The 19,236-nt window shown below is 45.1% G+C and overlaps 1 protein-coding gene across 2 annotated transcripts in view; it reads right to left on the bottom strand.

Moving 5' to 3' along the window:
• Positions 1-19,236, bottom strand: part of SKA2 (spindle and kinetochore associated complex subunit 2) — a 976,874-nt gene that overhangs the window by 304,685 nt on the left and 652,953 nt on the right. The window lies entirely within an intron of this gene.

Genomic DNA, 19,236 nt, shown 5'->3' with positions numbered 1-19,236 from the left:
TGGGGGATTATGATTGTCCAATTCAGCTGGTAGTTTGTGTACCAACCTTCAAATCGACAAACGATGGTTATTCAAGGACGTTTCTTGAAGCCTAGATGGTACATGTTTACCTTAAAAAGCAAAACCAAAAAACAGAAACAGGAAAAAGTGCCCTGGTGAGTAAAACCAAAAGCATGTGGTAGACAGACACAATGCAGGCCTGAGTGTTTTGAACAATGCTCATGGCCCCAGCCTTGACACTGGGGAAACTGGGAACGTGGTCACAGACTTCCTATGTCAAGTGTTTCCCTGGATTTCCTGGAATCCAACTCGAAGTGCCACTTCCCCTGGTGCCACCAAGGAGTTAAGCTTTGGTTCTGTTCTCCCAGTGACTAAGAATGCTCTGTGTGGCTCTGAGATCATCCAGAAAGAAACTGACAGCCGGCGTGGGAAGTGTGTGAGCTTTCAGTGCTCTTGAAATGCCTTTGATGGGCATGGTGAGAGAGCAAAAGGCTTATTGCCACCTAGTGCCCCTGATTGTGTAATTTCGTCGTGAGCTCTTGTTTCTTCTTTTGAATTTTGCATAATTTCAAATGAAGATCTCCAACTCCTTGGGGAGCTTGATTCTGTGATGTGTGAGTTATTCTATGGAGCTATTCTATATTTTAGACAGCAAACATATCCCACCACTTGGAAATATCGCCCATTTTGATTGAAAACAAAGTAGAATCAATTGACCTGACCAAATCACACGTGGTGTGTGTGAGGGAGGGAGACTGGGTCTTCCCACTCCTGATGTTTTCTTTCTTCTGAAAGGAGTCCAAACACTCCTGGCTTCTCTCCGCCTGCCCCCTCTTCCCTGAGAAGGAGGAGTGGTTTAATATGACTGGTGAGTTTGGAAGGAGGAACTGTGCCTTATATCATCCTCTCTTCTTTTCTTCTTGGGAGCAAGCTTCGCTCCCGCGGGGTGGGAAGAGGAGGCCCGTTCCAGCTCAGCTGCCTGTCACCAAGCCGCCAAGTCTGCCTAATTCTGAAGTTGAGTATCGGGAAGCTCGTTTGTCTGATGATATAAGCCACGTTCTCTAATATCAGCTTTATCAGTAGAAAAGGTTATTTTTGGTCCTTGTCTAGCTTGCTGCTATCTTCTGATTCAATTCAAAATTCACAGAGAAGGGAGCAGACTGCTATTTTGGGGCCTCCTCAAAGACCCCAACGTATTTACTGGAAGATTTCCTGTGATTAGGAAAATGCCAGTGTTGGGGTAAGGTCCGACTTCTAGATCCACATCGTCACTTTCTTACAGAACACCAGATTCCTTAGCTGTCAGCTGAGTAAAGAGAGTTCATGGGTGTTCCTTGCAGCTAAAATGCATCCATTCAAAAGTTATTTATTGAATCCTTACTATGTGCCAGGGAACACATAGGTGATCAAGAGAAACACAGTCTTGGGCCGGGCGCGGTGGCTCACGCCTGTAATCCCAGCACTTTGGGAGGCCGAGCTGGTTGGTCACTTGAGGTCAGGAGTTTGAGACCAGCCTGGCCAACATAGTGAAACCCCATTTCTACCAAAAATACAAAATATCAGCTGGGCGGGGTGGCAGATACCTGTGGTCCCAGCTACTCGGGAAGCGGAGGAACAAGAATCACTTGAACCCAGGAGGTGGAGGTTGCAGTGAGCCAAGATCACACCACTGCACTCCAGCCTGGGCGACAGTAGTGAAACTGTTTCAAAGCAACAAAAAAAAAAAAAAAAAAAAAAAAAAAATAAAGAAAAAAGAGAGGGAGACACACTCTCTGCTGTCACACAGTTTATAATTTAACTAGGGTGTATCAATTTAAAAGTTTAATGTTTCAAGTGAAAGAAAACAACCTCAAATAGGCTTAAGTAATACAGGAATTTATTGTCTCACTGGAGATCCAGGCACAATTTGATCCAAGATTCAAACGGCATGGATCCATTTCTTGGCTCTGCTTCCTCTGAGTTGGATTCATTCTTTAGCCACCACATGTTGGAACCCCTCTCTCCTGGCAGCTTCAAGCTTTCCACGACGGCTGCAGCAGATCTAAGACATACCATTTACCAGGCTGACAAGAGTCCAAGTTCCAGCAATCCCTGGGGGTCCATCCTGAGAAGGCCATCTCAGGTTATAGACCAGCGTAAATCAGGAGCTCACAGGACAGAAGACGCTGATTGGCTCACACCCAGTGGGGCCCACCCCCTGATATGGGAGACTTGGGCTCTTTCCAATTCCAAAAATTTGGGCACCTATTTGGAAGGGAGAAAGGGCCACAACCGATAACTGTTTATGATAGAAGGAAAAACAATAAATAAACTTATACTTCTGCTCTGAGGGAATCATTCAGCCTGCAGAAAATGGAGACATCTCATTACTACCTGGAGAGTGAAACACAGGCCTGGGGATCCAGAGATGTATTTGGATTCCAAATTCTGTGTGGGTCCCTATACACAGCTGACCCTTGGGGACATTGTAGAGGTTGATACATGGTAGACTTTGCTCCTTGATCTGTCCCTTCAGTAGTTACCCTTAGGTTGTATTCTGCTGTGTGATCGCTTTTCCCTTACTTACATATTTATTCGTTTGAGATGGAGTCTCACTCTGTCACCCAGGCTAAAGGGCAATAGTGCAATCTCGGCTCACTGCCACCTCTGCCTCCTGGGTTCAAATGATTCTCCTGCCTCAGCCTCCCGAGTAGCTGGGATTACAGATGCATGCCACCATACCTGGCTAATTTTTGTATTTTTGGTAGAGATGGGGTTTCACCATGTTGGCCAGGCTGGTCTCGAACTCCTGGCCTCAAGTGATCTGCCCGCCTCGGCCTCCCAAAGGGCTGGGATTACAGGCATGAGCCACCACAGAGGATAGTATGTGCCTGAGAGAGATGCTAAAAGGATGACTGAGATGATATTCACAAAGTACGTGGTGCAAGTCACCAAATAAACCTAAGCTGTCTGTTGGCGTGTGTTCATTATTCTTTCAGATTTAAGGACATTCAGCTGATGGTTTAGGGACTAAACATTAACCACAGCGGGACAAGTCAACACAGCATGAGCTGTGAGCCATGAAGATGCACAGGCCTTCAGTGTTCTAAGTTCCACAGACCTGTGTGAAAAACATATAACCAAAATAGATTGAAAATGGACAGAAGTGCCGTCAAACATGCAGGGTAGAGAGAGTGCTCCAGTTAAGACCTCGGCCAGTTCTTTTTTTTTTTTTTTTTTCGAGACAGAGTCTTGCCCTGCTGCCCAGGCTGGAGTCCAATGGCATGATCTCGGCTCACTGCAACCTCCTCCTCCTGGGTTCAAGCGATTCTTGTGCCTCAGCCTCCTGAGTAGCTGGGATTACAGACACACGCCACCACGCCTGGCTAAGTTTTTGTATTTTTAGTAGAGATGGAGTTTCACCATGTTGGCCATGCTGGTCTTGAACTCCTGACCTTGTGATCTGCCCACCTTGGCATCCCAAAATGCTGGAATTACAGGCGTGAGCCACCACACCCGGCCCTTGGCCAGTTCTTAAGAGGCATGAGTACTTGCTAAGCAAGTTGAAGTGCCAGTGGTGCCTGAGCAATCCTTTATTTCTTCATTCAGCAAACATTTTTTGGGGTATCTTCTATACAAGAAGCTATAATAAAAACAGACAATCAGTTATGAGGCAGGCACTTAAATCCTTCTTAGAGGCCGGGTGCGGTGGCTCAAGCCTGTAATCCCAGCACTTTGGGAGGCTGAGGCGGTCGGATCACGAGGTCAGGAGATCGAGACCATCCTGGCTAACAGGGTGAAACCCTGTCTCTACTAAAAATGCAAAAAATTAGCCAGGTGTGGTGGCGTGCGCCTATAGTCCCAGCTACTTGGGAGGCTGAAGCAGGAGAATGGCATGAACCTGGGAGGTGGAGCTTGCAGTGAGCCGAGATGGCACCACTGCACTCCAGCCTGGGCGACTGAGTGAGACTCCATCTCAAAAAAAAAAAAAAAAAATCCTTCTTAGAATAAAGAAGGGACCTCCCTTTATAAATAGGTAAATTATTATAAAAGTTATATGCAAAGCTAAAATGAACTAAAGATCTATTATACAAGAGACAGAAAAGAGAAAACTAGTTTCAGTATTTGGGTGGAGGCTGGAGAAGAAGTGCGCTATACCTGGGATGGAATGAACCGACTTTGTGTTAAGTCATAAACAAAGATATAGGGGTAAATGGAGAGATGGCAATCAATTATATGAAGTCTTGTTTGGTTGCTGAAAGAAATGTGACCCAGTCCTCTGAATGCCCTACAGCAGCAGTTTATGTGCAACTTGCCTACTGCTCTTATTCTAACTTGTATCACAGTGGGTTATTTATTCATTCAATTATTTGGTTACTCATTGAACATTGATGCAAGGCTTGATATGTGCTAAGTATTGTGCCAAGGGCCAGTATACAAAATAGAGTGAGACATGGTTTCTGTAGCTCAGTCTAGGAGGGTAGGAGGCATATAAAACATAATTATAGCCTGAGCACAGTGGCTTCTACACTTTGGGAGGTCGAGGTGGGAGGATTACTTGAGGACAGGAGTTGGAAATTGTGGTACTCTATGATTGTGCCATTGCATTCTAGCCTGAGTGACACAATAAGACCTTGTCTCTAAAAGAAAAAATATATATAATCTAACATGAGAGGTGCTATAATAGAAATACGCCCTGAGTGCTTGGAGGTGAAGTCTTCCCAAAGGAAGTGATATTTGAGTGGATCTTGACAATAACAGGAGTTTCCTAGGCTGAATTTCCAAAGTAGCTGGAAAGCCCCTGAAAGAGGAGCCAGAATGGTGTGTGAGGAAATGCTGAGTGGTTTGGTATATGGGGATCTTTGGGTATGTAGGGAGAGTGTCAGCAGAGGAGGCTGAAAACGTAAGTGGGCTAAAAGGTAAGTCACATAGAGCTTCACAGATCTTGCTATGGGCTTTGAACTGTGTTGACAAAAGGATTTGTTGAAGAATTTTAGGTAAATGATTGGCAAGATCAAATCTGGGCTTTGAAAGACGTTCTGGCAGCAGTCTGAAGGAAGAGTAGTAGTGGGGAAGGACTGGAGGCCAAGAAATCAACAGGGAGGCTATTTCACTAATCTAGGTGAAAAGTGGTAACATCTTGATGATTGAAAAAGAGGGAACAGGGCGGGCGTGGTGGCTCAAGCCTGTAATCCCAGCACTTTGGGAGGCCGAGACGGGCGGATCACGAGGTCAGGAGATCGAGACCATCCTGGCTAACACAGTGAAACCCCGTCTCTACTAAAAAATACAAAAAACTAGCCGGGCGAGGTGGTGGGCGCCTGTAGTCCCAGCTACTCGGGAGGCTGAGGCAGGAGAATGGCCCGAACCCGGGAGGCGGAGCTTGCAGTGAGCTGAGATCCGGCAACTGCACTCCAGCCTGGGCGGCAGAGTAAGACTCCGTCTCAAAAAAAAAAAAAAAAAAAGAAAAAGAGGGAACAGAATGGGTTCAAGGAAGAACTAAGAGATTAAATCAACAAGGCTTGGTTATTGGTTGGAAGGAAGATGATGTAGGGAAAGAAGGCATTAAGAATGACTTGGGGCTGGGTGTGGCAGCTCACGCCTGTAATCCCAACACTTTCGGAGGCTGAGGTGGGCGGGTCCTTTGATCCCAGGACTCAAGGCCAACCTGGGAAACATGGCTGAAACCTCATTTCTACAAAAAAAAAAAAAAAAAAAGCAAAAAATTAGCCAGGCTTGGCGGCACATGCCTGGAGTCCCAGACACACAGGAGGCTGAGGTGGGAGGATCACCTGAGCCCAGGAGGTCGATGCTGTGGTGCACAATGATTGAGCCACTGCACTCCAGCCTGGGTGGCAGAGTGAGACCCTGTCTCAAATAAATAAATAAAAGAATGACTTAGAAGCCAGTAGCCCATGCAGCTGAGGAAACAAAGGTGTCATTAACCACAGTAGGGTATAGAAGAACAGGAGGAAAGATAAAGACAGGATAACGACATGCTGTGTTTAAGATGCCCGCACAACATTCAAGTGGACAAGCCCCACTGGCAGTTGGAAATCTCTGTCTAGAGTTAATGAGAGAGCTGGAGGCTAGACACTGAGCTGGGAATAAATAGGTGCCAAGGCTACGGACATAAAGGGCATATACCCACCAAGTACAGCTGGAAAGTGAGAAGATAAGAGACACCAGCACAGACCCTACAGAGCACTAATATAAATGGATTGATCAAAGGGGAGCCAGAAAAGGAAAGTAAAAAGAGGTGTCCAGAGAACAGCCAGGAGAACTGGCAGAGACCAACATCTTAGAAGGCACAGGAGACAAGAGAAGGAGGAGGCAGTCAAGTAGGTCAGAGCTGCTGAGAATTCTAGTGTAGCATTTGTGACATTTCCCCATTAAAGAGCAAAGCCTGTGACAGTAGGAACTCCTGGCACAGTACTTTGTATAAAGCAGGCAGTATCTGTGCCATGATCTATAGATAGACATATAGATGTACCAATTTGGAGACTGCTAGTAACTGCTAGATGCCCAGAGACCTCAAATCTGGAAACATCGCAATTTTAAAGTGTTATTTTAGGGTCAAATTAGCAATAAAAACCGTACAATATTAAAAGAGATTCTACCTTTCCTCAAATTCCATTAAAAATTACTACTACTGCCTTGTGTATTTCTTTACATTTGGTCTTCAGGAGAAGATACATGGTCAGCAATATAAAATGAGGAAGCTGGGGTAATATAATTTATCAGAACAGAGGAGTTCAGTTGCAGTTGCTGGAACACAGAAATTGGTGTCAATGTGTTTGGCCTTTACGAAAGTCTTTCTGAGGGCAACATCATGGTATTTTAGGAACTAAGCAATTTCTTCCTCCTCTTCCTCCCCCTCCCCCTTCCCCTCCTCCTTCCCCCTTTCCTCCTCCTCCTCTTCCTTCTTCTTCCTCCTCCTCCTCCTCCTCTTTCTTATTCCTCATTCTGTTGCCCAGGCTGGAGGGCAGTGACTGTGGCTCACTGCAACCTCTGCCTCCCAGGTTCAAGCAATTCTCATGCCTTAGCCTCCCGAGTAGCTGGGACTAGAGGCACATGCCACCATGCCCAGATAATTTTTTGTATTTTTTTTATTTTTTTTATTTTTTTGAGACAGAGTCTCGCTCTGTCGCCCAGGCTGGAGTGCAGGGGCCGGATCTCGGCTCACTGTAAGCTCCGCCTCCCGGGTTTATGCCATTCTCCTGCCTCAGCCTCCCGAGTAGCTGGGACTACAGGCGCCCACCACTTCGCCCGGCTAGTTTTTTGTATTTTTTAGTAGAGACGGGGTTTCACCGTGTTAGCCAGCATGGTCTCGATCTCCTGACCTCGTGATCCGCCCGTCTCGGCCTCCCAAAGTGCTGGGATTACAGGCTTGAGCCACCGTGCCCGGCCAATTTTTTGTATTTTTAGTAGACACGGGTTTTTGCTATGTTGGCCAGGCTAGTCTCGAACTCCTGACCTCAAGTGATTCATCTGCCTCGGCCCCCCAAAGTGCTGGGATTACAGGCGTAAGCCACTGCACCCAGCCAGCAATGTCTTCTTCAAATGTCATACAATGTTACAGTTCTTTTTCATTTGCCCATTCTTTCAGTGTTGAGCACCTCATATATTCGAGACACTGTGCTAGGGGCAAAAGACATCTTTCCATCCCTCAAGGAGCTCACAGTTCAGTGGGGGACATAGACAGGGGAATACAATGGAAATGTATTGAGAAGTGCTGTGCCAGAGGTAAGCACAGTGTGCAAATGAAGACAGCGAAAGACAACCTAACTCAGAGGGCAGCAAACGAGGGCAGTGGTGTCAAGTCTTTCCAGAAGAGACAATGCCTGCCAGGTGTTACAGGAGGGACAAGCTTCCAGATCAAAGAGACAACAACTGTGAGAAAAAAAAAAAAATTCAATATGACTGAACACAGAGTACAAGGAGGGGAAGAGTGAGAGATGAGTCGGGTGGGCAGGTACCTCATCAGACCCCAGAAGCCCTTCTAAGGATTCGGAGCTTGAGCCTAAAAGCAATGAGGAGATGCTGCATGATTATGTTAGAGGACTTCAAAGGAAGTCCTTTGCTTCTCATATTTTTCTTATTTCCCATTCTCTCTCTCTCTCTTTCTTTCTTTTCTTCCCTTCCTTCGTTCCTTCCCTTCTTCTTCTTTTCTTTTCTTTTCTTTCTTTCTTTCTTTCTTTCTTTCTTTCTTTCTTTCTTTCTTTCTTTCTTTCTTTCTTTCTTTCTTTCTTTCTTTCTTTCTTTCTTTCTTTCCTTTCTTTCTTTCTTTCTTTTTCTTTTTTTCTTTCTTTCTCTCTTTCTCTCTTTCTCTCTTTCTCTCTCTCTCTCTTTCTTTCTTTTGAAATTGCAGCTGATCTGGTCTATACCTAAAGAGAATAAGTGCAAGGGATTTATTTACAGCATGTCCATGGTTTGGTGGAGAAAAAGATGGAGCTGATCCCTGAAACCTGACTTTTGATGGCAGTAAGTAACAAAACGAGAGGATCCCAGGAATAATTCCTATCTCCCACAGACTTTTCTTCCGTCTGAATCTGGAGATGCCTGTGTTCGATTTTAATGAGGAGGCTGTTACCTCCAAGGTGTGGACAGGAACCTTTTTTTTCTGGCCAAACAAGCAAAGAAAGGAATCTTAATTACAAAGAGGTCTACACTCTTGCTGCTTGAAACTGGGTCCCTGGACCAGTAGAATCAGCATCCCCTGGGAACTGGTTGTACAGAAATCTGAAGCTCCACCCCAAACATACTGAATCCAAAACTGCATTTTAAACAAGATGCCTGGGTGATTCCATGCACATTCAAGTTTGAAAAGCCCTGATCTACAAGATAGGAAAACTGCCTAGTTGGTAAAACTTAGGGCACTGTGTTGCAGTCTGTGTTTTGTTTTGCATGACTGATTGATGAGTAATCAGTTTGTCAGCCTCTATGATTACTAATATATGTCCAAAAGCAAACTCAACCAGAGGCTAAACCCTTTCTACTCTACTGTACATTTCTAAGAAATCTCCACAGAGCCCACGATGTTGTGATCCATTTAAATACAAGACTTGCTCTCTGGCTGATGAATAAAAGAATCATTCTTTTTTTTTTTTATGTACATAACGTAAATTTACCATTTTAACCATTTTTAAGTGTACCGTTCAGTGGCATTAAAGACATTCACACTGTTGTGCATCCATCACTACATCATCTCTAGTGTTTTCATCTTCCCAAACGGAAACTCTGTACATGTTAAACAATAACTCCCCATTACCCCCTCCCTCCAGCCCCGGGCAACCACCATTCTACTTTTTTTTTTTTTTGAGATGGAGTCTCGCTCTGTCGCCCAGGTTGGAGTGCAGTGGCACGATCTCAGCTCACTGCAAGCTCCGCCTCCCGGGTTCACGCCATTCTCCTGCCTCAGCCTCCAGAGTAGCTGGGACTACAGGCGCCCACCACCACGCCTGGCTAATTTTTTTTGTGTTTTTAGTAGAGACGGGGTTTCACCGTGTTAGCCAGGATGGTCTTGATCTCCTCACCTCGTGATCCGCCTGCCTTAGCCTCTCAAAGTGCTGGGGTTACAGGCATGAGCCATCGTGCCTGGCCCACCATTGTACTTTCTGTCTCTATGAACTTGACTACTCTAGGTACTGCATCGAAGTGGAATCATACTGTACTTGCTTTTCTGTGACTATGTTATTTCACTTAGCATAAGGTTGTCAAGTTTCATTCATGTTGTAGCATATGTTGAAATTTCCTTCCTTTTGAAGTTGAATATTTTGCTGTATGTATCTACCATATTTTGTTTACCATCAATGGACACTTGATTGGCTCCCACCTTTTGGCTTTTGTGAATAATGCTGCTACAAACATGAGTGTAGAAATCTTCATTTATGCCAGCATGCAGGTCCCCTCTTCTAGCTTACCAACGTTATTTTCTAGAGAGATGCCACAACAAACATAAATTCACAGTTAATGGATGCTCTCAATGGATTTTCTCTGTCTCTTTCTGTCTGTCTCTCTTTCTCTCTCTCTCTATCTCTCTGTCTCTCTCTCTCTCTCTCTCTCTCTCTCTATATATATATATATGCTGCCTTTTTTTTTTTTTTTTTTTTTTAAGCAGAGACAGGGTTTTACCATGTTGCCCAAGCTGGTCTCAAAGTCCTGAGCTCAAGCGATCCACCCACCTCGGCCTCCCAAAGTGCTGGGATTATGGGCATGAACCTCAATGGATTTTCTTTAATATATCAAGTCTCTAGTTGACTCCTTATGAAGAAAAGATAATTCGCTGTTGTTGGGAGCAAAATGTCTGTTGCAGTTAGTCTCTGTCCGGGAGTCGTGCCCTCCTGAATATAAACTCAGGGCCAGAGCCAAGACTTTAATTTGTGAAGCACAAGTATTGATTTGGTGACACCATTGTCTTCCCCTGATGCTATTCCTATCAACCCAAATTATCTGTGTGAACACAGGAACCATTTTCTTCCGGGTGTGCTGGGCAGCTGGTGACAAGCTGCTTGCCGATAGGCCCTGACAGAGATGAACACTTGGCTGCTGTTGGGCAGTCAACACTATCCTTGCCAGGGCGTTGCTGGGCAAAGGAATCTACAGCCCTGAAGCTGATGAGCATACACCACACCAACAGACCCAGTGCTCCACGCTGATTTCAGCAACCCACAGCAAGGCTCAGACAAGGGAAGAGGCTCTCAGCTTATGGGTGAACTATTCCTTTTGTTTTGTTTTGAGACAGGGGTTTGCTCTGTCATCCAGGTAGCATGATCTTGGCTCACTGCATCACTGCAGCCTGTCTTCCGGGCCCAAGCAATCCTCCTGCCTCAGCCTACGAAGTAGCTAGGACCACAGGCGTGTGCCAACATGCCTGGCTAATTAACAAAATTGCAGAGACAGGGTCTCCCTGTGTTGCCAAGGTTGGTGTTGAACTGGGCTCATGCAATCCTCTTGCCTCAGCCTGCAGAGGTGCTGGGATTACAGGCAAGAGCCACCATACCCAGCCTGGGTAAACTCTTCTAAAGAACTGTATAAAGGGTGTTATGTCCTCCCAAATGATCCCGAGTCTCATTTCCTGGTGTTGCTTCAGGAAGCTGTGGGGTCAGCTCCCCTTGTGTGCTTCCCCTCAGGTGCCCAGGGGGCTGCTCTGACAGTCTTCACTTCATCCCACTGTTTCACCTCCGGGACAACTCTTTAGGTTGCCACATATGTGCAAGGATGAGGAGGATACAATCACACCACCTCATTTGGAAAATACGCGCTGAGACTCTTGATTTCATCTTCTGTGTAATGACATTTACTTTGCAAATGAAATCTGGATGTTACGACAGAGGAACAACCGCAAGTTCCCCATTTTCATGTTAACTCCTGGCCCTCGAGGATGATTAACTTTAGAAACTGAAAACGCATTTGGGCTAATCGTTTATGAGATCTGATTAAGAGCTTTACAGAGATTTGCACCACTGTTAAGAAAGGCTCTAGCAATTCAGGAGAATGCACATGTAAGGGATTTCCTTCCACCGGATTAGAAAGAAGAGCTAGAAAACACAGCTGAAGACACAAGAGAGGAAGAGGTGAAGACCTGCCTGTATGAACCCAAAGAAAAAAGTCTGTATGTGGGTGAACACATCTGAAGAAGTCCCATGAGAACCACTGACTAAACTGTAACATGCGACAAAATAACATGTGTGTGCAGCCCCATTAATGTGTGACATGTGTGTAGCTGCAAGGATGTAATGAAAGTCTGGGAACATGCATAAAAGAATTAAGTATTTGTAGGCCACTGTCTAGAATTTACAATTTGCCTCCTCCCAGATTTGTCCTGATCTGTCCACTTGCAATGCCCTTCTCTGTCCTTTCCATCTCCATTAATACATGCTTATCACCTTATTCAAGAGCCAAGGACAATCTCACCACCTGCAGGAAGACTGCCCAGACTGACCCCCTTAACTATAATCAGTCTTTTTTTTTTTTTTTTTTTTTTTTCCTTTTTTGAGACAGAGTCTCATTCTGTCATCCAGGCAGAATGCACTGGAGTGCACTGGTCCTATCTGGGCCCACTGCAACCTTCGCCTCCTGGGTTCAAGCGATTCTCCTGCCTCAGCCTCCTGAGTAGCTGAGATTACAGGTGTACGCCAGCACGCCTGGCTAATTCTTGTATTTTTAGTAGAGATGGGTTTTCACCATGTTAATCAGGCTGGTCTCAAACTCCTGGCCTCAAGTGATCTGCCTGCCTCCGCCTCCCAAAGTGCTGGTATTACAGGCGTGAGTCACCGCACCAGGCCTCTTAACTGTAATCATTCTTTTGCACCCTCTCCAAATGTGTGTGTCCTACATGTCCTAGGGGAGCCCACACGGCATTAATGACATCCTTCTTTTTTTTCTTTTTTCTTTGTGTGTGTGTGTTTGTGTGTGTTTAGTAGAGACAGGGTTTCACCGTGTTAGCTGGGATGGTCTCCATCTCCTGCCCTCGTGATCCACCCGCCTTGGCCTCCCAAAAGTGCTGGGATTACAGGCGTGAGCCACCTAATGATCATTTTCATACCACTTTCCATATGTGTGGTTTGTGTTCCTAAACCAGTCTACGAGCTCCTTAAGGTGGGGACTGTTTGGGAGGAGAAAGGGTATGGTTTGTTTGGTTGCTGTTGTTCTTGGCCTTTTCTCTTGGATATCCTAAAGCACTGCTGCTTAAACTTTAACAAGCACGTTAAATGCTTATTACTGTTATATGTTATATGCTTATTAATGTTAACTGTTACATGTTTATTAATGTTAAACGCTTCTTATTAAAATTCAGAGTTGATTTAGTAGGAATGGGTTGGACCTGAGATCCTGCATTTCCTTATCTTTCTTTCTTTGTTTCTTCTCTCTCTTTCTTTCTTCCTTTTCTTTCCTTCCTTCCTTCGTTTTCTTTCTTTCTTTCCTTTTTTTTTCTAAATGGAGTTTTGCTCTGCTGCCCAGGCTGGAGTGCAGTGGTGCAGTCACAGCTGCAACCACCAACTCCTGGGCTCACGCAACCCTTCCACATCAGCTTCTCAAAGGAGCTGAGACTACAGGCGTGTATCACCATGCCTGGCTAGATCCTGCATTGCCAACCTCAGTGTGGCTGTTGGTTGGAGGACCACACTTTTGAGTGGCAAGGCTTTGTAACTCCCAGAATAGTGCTTCAACATAAGCAAGCAAGACTTTCGGTAGTATTCTAGGAAAATTAAAATTCCCTTCTGAGGCCCAAGCCCTTCAAGCAAATTCTACCTTGCAATAAGGCATTTCCTCTTTGATCACTAGACTGCCCCCTAAATTAACTGAAGCCTGAGGACATGCTTTTGTTATAGTGCAGTTGTTTGAATTCGCATTTAAATCTAGGAATACAAATAGTTTTACTAATGTAATTTGAGAAGATTGGTGAGTTATTTTGGGTATGCATGGCCTAGCCCTGCAATGCTAGGATTCTCTTGATAAATGCCACAATTACACCAGCTGATCCCATAAAAAGGGAAAACAGTCTAGCCTTCATAGAGTGCTGACAGCTGTAACACCCCCTTCTGGACCAGGGGCCTTAGCTTTTCCCCCAGGTGGGTTAGGTAGCTGGAAGCACACATAAGCTTTTATTTTCCTGTGCCTGGTAAGCCTCTGTTTCCTGTGGAAAGTCCCACTTCATCAGAGGCAAAGAATTCCCTCTTAGTTTCACCTCTGAAGCTAGGAAAATTAGTCTTGAACCATACTAAATGACTTCAATAAATGTTTTTCTATTTTCTTTTTAAATAGAGATAGGGTCTCACTATGTTACCCAGGCTTGTCTCAAACCCCTGGGCTCAAGTGATCCTCCCACCTCAGCCTCCTGAAGTGTTGGAATTACAGGCATGATCCTAGCCAATAAATGCTTTTTAACTGGGAGGCACAGACCAGAAGGATAAGCTGGCACTAATGAAACCAGAAAGACACTTGGCTGGATTCCTAGCATGACATCAACAAGAGGAAAGTCAAGGCCAGGTGCCATGGCTCACACCTGTAATCCTAACACCTTGGAAGCTGAGCTGGGAAGATCGCTTGAGGCCAGGAGTTTGAGACCAGCCTGAGCAACATGGCAAGACTGCCCCCCATCTCTACAAAAATTTTTAAAAATAGCTGGGCCTGGTGGTGCACGCCTGTGGTCCCAGCTACTCAGGAGGCTGAGGTTCTTGGGCCTGGGAGTTGAGGGCTGTAGTGAGCTATGATTGCCTCACTGCACCCCAGCCTGGGTGACAGAGGAAAACCTTGTCTCACAAAAAAAAAAAAAAAAAAAAAAAAAAAAAAAAAAAAAGGAGAGTCAGATCTCTCAGGACCTTGGTTTACTTATCTGTTAAATGAAGGTATTGGGCTGGAAGATTCCTAGCAGCCCCAACAGGTTAACTAACAGCCAACTTATCAGGAGAAAGGCCAAGAGACAAGAATTCCACCGCTGGCTACTTGACAGCACAATGTAACTGGAGTCTCTTGGCTGACTTGTATTATCCCATTGGTCTCAGCCCAAATGCTTGCCCGGATATGGTACTAAGTTCTCCCTTCCTAGAAAATTTGGTGCCTCACATCCGCCTGCCTGTTGCAGAAAGACCTGAAAAGACACGCCCTGTGCTGCCACCTAGTGGTTCCTCTTCTATCAAGGCAGGGTAGACTCTTCCTTTCTCTTCTTCATCCACCAGCTAACAGGAGAGACTAAAAATAATGCACTTCCAGGTGCCACCGCTTTAAGGGAATCAGGGACTATGACTAAGAACTACAAGGTCTTCTAAACTTTATAATTTCCTCTGTACTGTTATTTCCTGTCTGTTTCGCTGCAGCGATTAGCAGTAAAACTCTAAAAACAAAAATGACCAAGGTTGTTTTTAAGGTCAGCAAGGAAGCAGAGAACTGGAGAGAGGCAGTACCCCAGGGTTTGAGGTAAACAACACCAGGAGATGGAGTGGGTGGAAGGAGCTGAATAACGGAAAGGCAAGAGGGTGAAGTCCTCAGGCTTGTTTGAAAAAGGAAAGAGGGGGTGGGAGGATGAAGTTGCCTTTTAGCTGGAATGAAAGTCATCATCTTAATAGCATTGTCATTCTTTCCTGTTTTGTCTTTAGACGGACAAATCTGTTTTCAAGTCTGGAAAATGAAGCAAATATATGGTTTTCAGCTACTGTTGCAGTTCAGGGGCCTTTGTAGCAAATTATACTCCCCTAGATTAAGGATCCGAAATACAAATGTCTATAGAAAGGCCACACAGATATGGTACCTGGATGGAAGCAGCCAGAGGTAAGGCTGTTGGGAGTGGTGGGGACTGTGGTAAACAAGAGAGTACTCACTCCATCTAAGGAAGCAGAAGCAACCAGGCCCAGGTGATTATGGGCCTAACCAAACCGTGTACCCACATTGCTAGATCTTTCAAATTTTCAGGAGAAGCGGGAAACTTGGATTATTATGTGAAGTCACCTTATTTTTAAATGTTGGCAGCTAATGTTGCTTAAAAACAAACAACAGTACTCTGTGAGCAAAATAAAACATATCAATGAGACATATTTAGCTCAAAGGCCAACTCTTTGAAAACTTGAATACACAGGATTTTGCAATCTGGAATGCTAAAGCACTAACACGATTTTTTCAAGGCATGTGGTCTTCTTCTAAATAACAAATGACAAGGAAACGAGCAAATGCCAGGTAAATTGGGGAACTGTAAAATGCTTTGTGTTATGATTTGTTAAAATTGACTATCGTGCCTAGAAATGTATATAAAGAGCTAGTTTGTTAATTTTTTATGTCCAACTGGAAAGCTCCAATATATTCGTTCAATAAATCATGAAACATTTATTGAGCACCTAATATATGCAAAGTAAAGATAAATAGGCCGGGTGCCGTGGTTCACACCTGTAATCCCAGCAGTTTAGGAGGCCGAGGCGGGAGGGTTGTTTGAGCCCAGGAGTTCGAGAAGAGCCTGGGCAACACAGGAAGACTCCATCTCTTCATCTTCATCTTACAAAAAATTTAAAAAATTAGCTGGATGTGGTGGGGCATGCCTGTAGTTCCAGCTACTTGGGAGGCTGAGGCAGGAAGACTACTTGAGCCCAGGAGATTAAAGCTGCAATGAGCCGTGATGGTGCCATTGCACTCTAGCCTGGATGACAGAGCAAGACCTTGTCTTAAAAATAAATAAATAAATAGGCCGGGTGCCGTGGTTCACACCTGTATTCCCAACACTTTGGGAGGCTAAGGCAGGTGAATCACCTGAGGTCAGGTGTTTGTGACCAGTCTGGCCAACATGGTGAAACCCCGTCTCTACTAAAAATACAAAAGAAAAAATGAAAAAAGAAAAAAAATCAGCTAGGCATGGTGATAGGCACCTGTAATCCCAGCTACTTGGGAGGCTGAGGCAGGGAGAATTGCTTGAACCTGGGAGGCAGAGGTTGCAGTGAGCTGAGATCGTGCCACTGCCCTCCAGCCTGGGCAACAGAGTGAGACTCTGTCTTAAATAAATAAATAAATAAATAAATAAATAAATAAATAATAAATAAATGAAAATTTAAAAAGATAAATAAAACTTTTTCTATAAAAAGTGTCAGATAGTATTTTACTTTCTTTGTTTTTTGAGACCGAGTCCCAGTCTGTGCCCCCGGCTGGAGTATAGTGGTACCATCTCAGCTCACTGCAACCTCCACCTTCCGGGTTCAAGCGATTCTCCTGCCTCAGCCTCCCTAGTATCTGGGATTACAGGTGCCCGCCACCACGCCAGGCTAATTTTTGTATTTTTAGTAGAGACGGGGTTTCACCATGTTGGCCAGGCTGGTCTTGAACTCCTGACCTCAGGTGATCCACCCACCTTGGCCTCCCAAAGTGCTGAGATTACAGTTATGAGCTATGATGCCCAGCCCAGATAGTAAGTATTTTAGGCTTTGAGGTCCATTCAGTCTCCATCACAACTACTCAGATCTGCCTTTGTAGTCACAAAGCAGCCTTAGACAATACATAAACTAATGGATATGGCTGTGTTCTAATAAAACTTTATTTACAACAGGCAGCAGTCCAAATTTGGCCTGTAAGCCATAGTTTGCCAATCTCAGATGTAGAAGATGTAAGAGAGCTTGTAGCCTAATGCAACAGTTTTATTTTTAAAAATTTACGGCCGGGCGCGGTGGCTCAAGCCTGTAATCCCAGCACTTTGGGAGGCCGAGACGGGCGGATCACGAGGTCAGGAGATCGAGACCATCCTGGCGAACACGGTGAAACCCCGTCTCTACTAAAAAATACAAAAAAACTAGCGGGGCGAGGTGGCGGGCGCCTGTAGTCCCAGCTACTCGGGAGGCTGAGGCGGGAGAATGGCGTAAACCCGGGAGGCGGAGCTTGCAGTGAGCTGAGATCCGGCCACTACACTCCAGCCTGGGCGACAGAGCCAGACTCCATCTCAAAAAAAAAAAAAAATTTACATGTTTATATTTTGCCTATTAAGACAAGGAATTAGAGTAATATCGCTATGGTTTTTAAGTTATATTTTGAGTGACAACACTGATTTTTTTTTTTTTTTTTTTGAGACAGGGTCTCACCCTGTCCCCCCCGCTGGAGTGCAGCATTATGGCTCACTGCAGCCTCAACCTCCTGGACTCAAGCGATCCTCCCCTCAGGCTTCCAAGTAGCTGGGACTACAGGCATGCATCACCACGACGGGCTAATTTTGTATTGTTTGTAGAGACAGGGTTTCACCATGTTGCCCAGGCTGGTCTCAAACTTCTGGGCTCAATTGATCCTCCTGCCCTGGCCTCCCATAGTGGTGGGTGAGTCACCATGGCTGGCCAAGAACATATTTCTGACTGAAATAGTTACTTCAGTGGAGTGGTTCAATTCCTCTGTGTTTTGATTGGACTTGAAACTGTTGTGTGGCTCGCACCTGTAGTCCCAGCTACTTAGGAGGCTCAGGTGGGAGGATTGCTTGAGTCTGGGAGGCAGAGGTTGCAGTGAGCCAAGATTGCGCCACTGCACTCCAGCCTGGGTGACAGAGCAAGACCCTGTCTCAAAAAAAAAAAAAAAAAGAGGCCAGGCACAGTGGCTCATGCCTGTATTCCCAGCACTTTAGGAGACCGAGGTGGGCAGATCAACAGAGGTCAGGAGTTCCAGACCAGCCTAGTCAACATGGTGAAACCCCTGTCTCTGCTAAAAACACAACAAAATAAAATAAAATAAATTTTAAAATAGCTGGGCATGGTGGCATGCGCCTATAGTCCCAGCTACTCGGGAGGCTGAGGCAGGAGAATTGCTTGAACCTGAGATGAGGTCGCAGTGAGCTGAGATTGAGCCACTGCACTCCAGTCTGGGTGACAGAGAGTCTGTCTCAAAAAACAAACAAACAAACAAAAAAACAGAAAAGAAACTGTAGTGAAGAGGCAACATGAAGCTGAGTACACTTGATTGTCCAGAGTCCTAGAACTTCCAACTTGGAGCTTTCAAAAATGTGTTCTAAAGAGAGCAAATGAAGCAGTATATCATTTTATTTTATTTATTTTATTGTTTATTTATTTATTTTTTGAAGACAGAGTCTTGCTCTGTCACCCAGGCTGGAGCACAATGGTGGGATCTTGGCTCACTGCAACCTCCACCTCCTTGGTTCAAGCGATCCTCCTGCCTCAGCCTCCCAAGTAGCTGGGACTACAGGTGCCCGCCACCATGACTGGCTAATTTTTGTATTTTTGGTAGAGGCAGGATTTCACCATGTTGGCCAGGCTGGTCTCAAACTCGTGACCTCAGGTGATCCACCAGCCTCAACTTCTCAAAGTGCTGGGATTACAGGCATGAGCCACTCTGCCTGACTGGCAGTATATAATTTCAATCTTTACATTCCCAATGAAGTAGTAGTACATAGAACATGTTCCAGTGATTTTGCTTTATGAGTAGCAGACACACGGACTATGACCATGTTAACTTCTTTATATCTCTTTTTCCTGAAACGTCAACTAAGGATACCTTGCTATTTACATGACTGTGGAAGATACTGTCTTACTGGGTATCAAAAAGCTATTTGTAGTCTCCCTTTTCTCTCTCTCTTTTTTTTTGAGATGAAGTCTTGCTCTGTCGTCCAGGCTGGAATGCAGTAGCACGATCTTGACTCACTGCAACCTCTGCCTCATGGGTTCAAGTGATCCTCCTGCTTCAGCCTCCCGAGTAGCTGGGATTACAGGCGCCCACCGCCACACTCAGCTAATTTTTGTATTTTTAGTAGAGACGGGGTTTTGCCATCTTGGCCAGGCTGGTCTCGAACTC

Source organism: Macaca thibetana, chromosome 16, assembly GCF_024542745.1.
Source record: "Macaca thibetana thibetana isolate TM-01 chromosome 16, ASM2454274v1, whole genome shotgun sequence".
Classification (NCBI taxonomy): domain Eukaryota; kingdom Metazoa; phylum Chordata; class Mammalia; order Primates; family Cercopithecidae; genus Macaca; species Macaca thibetana.
Note: the sequence above shows the minus strand (reverse complement) of the source record. Positions and strands in the feature narration are given on the sequence as shown.